Source organism: Elephantulus edwardii, unplaced genomic scaffold (assembly GCF_000299155.1).
Source record: "Elephantulus edwardii isolate Elephantulus edwardi_28Jun2011 unplaced genomic scaffold, EleEdw1.0 scaffold00083, whole genome shotgun sequence".
NCBI classification, from domain to species: Eukaryota; Metazoa; Chordata; class Mammalia; order Macroscelidea; family Macroscelididae; genus Elephantulus; species Elephantulus edwardii.
This window is the reverse complement of record NW_006399833.1, coordinates 10,760,914-10,767,152: the sequence shown is the minus strand read 5'-3', so window position 1 is coordinate 10,767,152 and position 6,239 is coordinate 10,760,914.

The window sequence follows — 6,239 nt, the reverse complement described above, 5'->3', positions numbered from 1 at the left end:
TATGAGGTGGATTGATTCAGTGACTGGGGTAATCGGGATGGGTGTGTCAGAGGCAATGCGATTGGCACAGGATAGAGCAGTGTTCAGGGCTGTTGTACATAGGGTCACTATGAGTTGCAAATGACTCGACAGCACATAACAATAACAACAACATGCAAGGATGGTTCAATATAAGAATGAGTGTAATTCAGCACATTAACAAAGAAAAGAACAAAACCAACATGATTCTATCAATTAATGCAGAAAAGGACTATGACAACATCCAACACCCTTTCCTGATTAAAACACTCAACAAAATAGGAATAGAGGGGAATTTCCTCAACATAGGGAAACAAACCTTAAAGCCAACATTGCTCTCAATGGAGAGAGTTGAAACACATTCCGTTTGAGAACAGGAACTCATCAAGAATGCCTACTATCACCTCTCTTATTAAATATTGTGTTGGTAGAGCGATAGTAATAAGACAAGAGAAGGAAATAAGAGGTATCCAAATTGGCAAAGAGGAGGTGAAATTATTTCTATATGCAGATGATGTGATAGTATATTTAGAAAACCCTAAAAACTGAGCAGGAAACTTAATGGATATAGTTCACCAATTCAGCAAAGTGGCAAGATACAACATTAACATACAAAAATCAATTGGATTTCTCTACAGCGACAAAGAGAATCCAGAACTGGAGCTAAGAAAACCAAGACCCGTCACAATAGCTAATCACAAGCAGAAAGCACAAAGGATCTATTAAGAAAAAATTAAAAACTTTACTACAAGAAACAAAAAGAGATATGGAGAAATGGAAGAATGTACCTCACTCATGGATATGAAGACTCAATATTGTGAAAATGACAATACTATCAAAGGCAATTTACGTGTTCAATGCAATCCAGTAAAAACACAAATTCCATTCTTCAAGGAGTTGGAAATGAAGAGACCCCAAATAAGCAAAGCCCTCCTTAAAAAGAGAAACAAGGTAAGAGGCATCTCACTCCCTGATTTCAAATCCTTCTACACTATCATGGTGATCAAAACAGTGTGGGATTGGTATGATGACAGACATAGATCAATCGAATAGAATTGAGAATCCAGAAATCAGCCCCTCTATCTATGGTCAACTGAGTTTTGACAAGGAGATGAAATCAGTTAAGTGGGAATATGACAGCCTTTTTAACAAATGGTGTTGGCAACATTGGAAAACTATCTGCAGAAAACTCAAACAAGATCCACACCTCACTCCATACAGAAAAAGCAACTCAAAGTGGCTCATGGACCTAGGATTACAACCAAGGACTATAAATTTCATTAGAGAAAAGCTTGGAAGAACTCAAGAAACCATAGTCCAGAAAGTGAACAATCTTCCAAGCATCCTGAAAATCCTACAGCCAGGAAAGGATAAAGTAGATGAATGGGATATTCTAAGCATAAAGCTCTATGCACATCCAAAAACTTCTCCAAAAGGGCAAAATGGAAAGCCACAGACTGGGAAAAAAATATTTGGTAAATGACATGTCTGATAAGGGACTTAAATCTAGAGTTTATAGAATAATAGATCACCACAACAACATAAAGTTTAATATTACTATTGCAAGATGGCACAGGATATGAACAGACACTTCACCAAAGAAGACATTCAGATGACGAACAAACATATGAAGAAATGTTAAAAATCCCTGGCTCTAAGAGAGATGCAAATTAAAACAACTATGAGTTATCATCTCACCCCAGTAACAAATGCAAAATTCAACAAAGCAGCAAGCAACAAATGTTGGCGAGGTTGTGGAGAAACTGGAACCCTTATTCACTGTTGGTGGGAGTGTAAAATGGTGTAACCACTATGTAAGGCAGTATGGTGCATTCTCAAAAAGTTGGAAATAGAAATACCATTTGACCCAGCAATTCCATTACTGGAAATATACCCTAAAGAAACCAGACTGCCACCCAAGAAGAGATATGCACACCCATGTTTATTGCTGCTTTGTTCACAATAGCAAACATTTGGAAACAAGGCAAGTGCCCATCAACAAATGAAGGGATAGAGAACCTGTAGTCTAGTCACACAACGGAATCCTATGCAGCATTGAAAAAGAAGGAACTCGTGAAATATTATACAAAATGTGTGACCCTGGAGGACACTATGCTGCATGAAATATCTCAGTCACAAAAGGACAAATTCTGCATAATTCCACTCTTATAAATCAGGACTGACATTGGGTTTTGGGGGAAACTAGGAAAAGGGGATAAACAATGAACCCTACTTTGAAACAGATGATGAAGAGAACAGTTTAAAGGAATATATGATTAGGTATTATTTGTATGACAAGAGTCCAGAATAAGAGCTGCACAGTAAATTGGACTCAGGGAGTCTTTTCAAAGAAAAAAGCAGTCTGTGGGTGGAGGTGAGCAGGGAGGAAAATGTGCAAAAATGAATGAATGGAAATCCAAGTTCTCTATAATCTTTCCTTAAAATATCAATAAAAAATTATCCAAAAATCACTGGAACAGTACATCAACAGAGAACTAAAAAGAAAAAAAAATCCAAGATGGATTTAGAAGGGATTGTGGCACTAGAGACTGTTTTGCCAAAGTCATATGGATCTTGGCCACAAAGAGTACCAGAGGAACGTCTATCTATGTTTCATAGGCTATACAAAGGCATTTCACTATGTGGATCACAATAAATTGTGGTTATCCTTTACAAGAATAGGAATCACAGAACACTTGGTTGTGCTCATGTAAAACCTATACTTAGACCACGAAGCAGTTGTCAGTATAGAACAAGGAAACACTGCATGGTTCAAAATCAGAAAAGGACTGTATGCAGGATGCCTTCTGTTTCCATACCTTTTCAATCTGTATGCAGAACAGATAATTCGGGGGGCTTTAGGAGGAGGAATGTGGCATCAGGATTGGAGGAAGACTCATCAACAACCTACGTTATGCAGATGACACAATCTTGCTTGCTGAAACTGAGGAGGACCTGAAGCGCTTGCTGCAAAAGGTCAAGGACTTTCATCTTCAATATGGATTGAAGATCAACATCAAGAAGACAAAGATTCTCACTACCACTACAATTGGCAGCATTGTGATAGATGGGGAAGAGATTGAAGTTGTTAACAATTACAGCTTGCTTTACTCCACAATCAACACTCTTGGCCCCACCACTCGGAAAATCAAAAGATTAATTGCACTGAGAAAATCTGTTGTCAGGGACCTTTTCAGAGTACTGAGAAGCAACGGTGTTATTCTAGAGACTAAGGTGCGCCTGATCCAGGCCATGGTCTTCACAATTACTTTCTATACATCAGAAAACTGGTCAATAACTAAGGATGACAGAAGAATAATTGATGCCTTTGCGTTGTGGACGAGTCTGGAACACACCACGGACTACCAAGAAAACAAATATGTCTGTGTTGGAGATGGTGAAACCAAGTTTTTCCTTGGAAGCTAGGATTTTAAAGCTCTGTCTCACAAACTTTGGGCACTTGGCCAGGAGAGACCAGTCTTTGGAGAAAAACATAATGCTTGGAACAGTGGAGGGTCAAAGCAGGAGAGAAAGACCCTGGATGAGATGGATCGGTACAGTAACTGGGGCAATGGGGGTAGGTGTGTCAGAAGCAGTGAGACTGGCCCAAGACAGGGCAGGATTCTAAGCAATAGGGTCACTATTGGTCGAAGGTGATGGCAGCACATAACAATAGCAACAACATAAATATATGATACTCATTTTTTAATTTAAAAAATAATTATACTGTAAACCTATCTTGGGAGTATATGGTTTTTCTCTCATAATTATTGATGTACACAGCAAAACATATAAGAATTCAACAGCTTCTATGCATATAGTTTAGTACATTCTTTGAGTTGTGCAGCCATTCTCATCCTCCTCTTATTTTTTAATTTTCTACAAGTTTATTTACAAAATTCGAATACACTGTTCTCAAACACAAATTCCTTCAATTTACCTCACTCCCCCCATCAAATTGTACAACCTGATGATTAATCCCTCCGTTCCCCAGCACATCCTCATCTTTCTGCTTCCAACCTCTCCCACCCCTCTTGGATCCTTGTACTCATTCTTCAATAATGGTTCAATACAATATTTGTCCTTGTGGGACTGAGTTAGTTCACTCAGCATAATGCTCTCCAGTCCCTACCAAGTTAGGTAATAATTTATAAAACCATTGCTTCTGTGTGCTGCATAGCATTCCATTGTGTGAATGCACCATACTTGCTCAACCCATTTGTTTATGTTTGGACATTTGGGCTGTTTCCATGTTCTTGCGATGGTGAATAATGCTACTATAAACATTGGTGTACAAATCTCCGTTTGTGCCTCATTTCTCATTTTCTCAGGGTATATTCCAAGTAGTAGAATAGCTGGGTCATATGGAATTTCTATGTTCAGCTTTTTGAGGAAGTGTCAAACTGCCTTCCAGAATGGTTTACAATCCCACCAACAACTTATAAGAGTTCCTTTCTTAACCATATCCTCTCCAACATTTATTACTTGCTGCCCTGTTAAACTTTGCCACTGTTAACTGGAGTGAGATGATACCTCATTGATTTTAATTGGTTTTGATTTGCATTTCTCTTATTGCCAGTGTTTTGAAGCATTTATTTATGTGTCGGTTTGTCATTCAGATATCTTCCTCTGTGAAAATTCTTTCCACGTCTTTTGCCCGTTTTGTAATTGGGTTATCAGGTTTTTTCTTATGGAGGCCCAGGAGTATTCTGTACACTTTTGTTATAAGACTCTTGTCTGAGATGGTATTACTAAATGTTTGTTCCCTGTTTGTAGGTTTTCTTTTCACCCTGTTGGAAAAGATTTTGATGCATGCATCTTTCGAAGGTCCCATGCATCAATTTTATCCTCTTTCAATTGTGCATTTCTGGTTTTATTTGACAGTCTCTTTATACCATGGACAAGTGCTTCCAAGCTTGATTCCAGATTGTCTCTAATAAATGTCATGGTTTTGGGCTTTACTCCCATGTTTCTGGTCCACCTTGAGTTGATTTTTGTGTATGGTGTGAGATGTGGATCCGGTTTCAGCTTTCTGCAAGTGGAAATCCAGTTTTGCCAGCACCATTTGTTGAAGAGGTTACCATTTCCCCATTTGATAGGCTTTGATTTCCTAGTAAAATATGAGTTGACCATTAATAGCTAGGTCTATTTCTGGGTTCTCAATTATGTTCTGTGTCTATGTGCCTGTCATTGTACCAGTACCATGCTGTTTTGGTTACTACTGCTGTGTAGTAGGTTTTGAGGTCAGGGATTGTTATGCCTCCAACCTGATTTTTGTTTCTCAGAACTGTTTTCCTTGTTTGGAGTCTCTTGCCTCTCAAAATAAATTTGGTAATTTCCCTTTCACTTTCCTTGAAAAAGGAATTTGGTATCTGGATTGAGATTGCATTGAACATGTAGATTCCTTTTTGTAGGATTGTTATTTTCACAATATTGTGTATTTCTATCTATGGACAGGGCATGTTTTTCCATTTCTTTAGATCTTTTATTATGTCTTGCAGAAATGTTCTGAAATTTTCTTTGTATAGGTCTGTATCTCTAGTTATGTTCACTTCCAAGTATCTCAATTTGTGGTTGGCTATTGTAAATGGTATTGCTTTCTTGATTTTCTTCTCTGTGTTCTCTTTGGAGGAATTCTATTGATTTTTTTTATATTTATCTTATCTCCTGCCTCTCTACTAAACTGGCCTATTAACACTAACAGGTTTTTTATGGTGGTTGTTGTTGAGTCTTTGGGGTTTTCTGTGTACACTGTCATATCATTTGCATATAGCGACAGTTTAACCATCTCTTCCAATCTGGAAACCTTTTATTTCCTTCTCTTGTCATATTGCCCTAGCAAGCACTTCCAATACAATATTGAAAAGAAGTAGTGACAGTGGGCATCCTTGTCTGGTCTGTGTTTGCAAGAAAAATGTTTTTAGTCTTTCTCCATTGAGAATGATGTTGGCTCTTGGTTTTGCATATATACTTTTCACTATGTTGAGGAATTTCCCTTCTCTTCAAATTTTTCTGAGTGTTTTTATCAGGAAGGGTGTTGGATTTTGTCAAATGCCTTTTCTGAATCAATTGCTAAGGTCATATGGTTCTTGTTATTTATGTTGTTAATATCATGAATTAAGTTGATTGTTTTTTCTTATGTTGAACCATCCTTGCATACCTGTTATGAATGTCACTTGGTCGTGGTGAATTATTTTTTATGTGCTTTTGGATTCTATTGG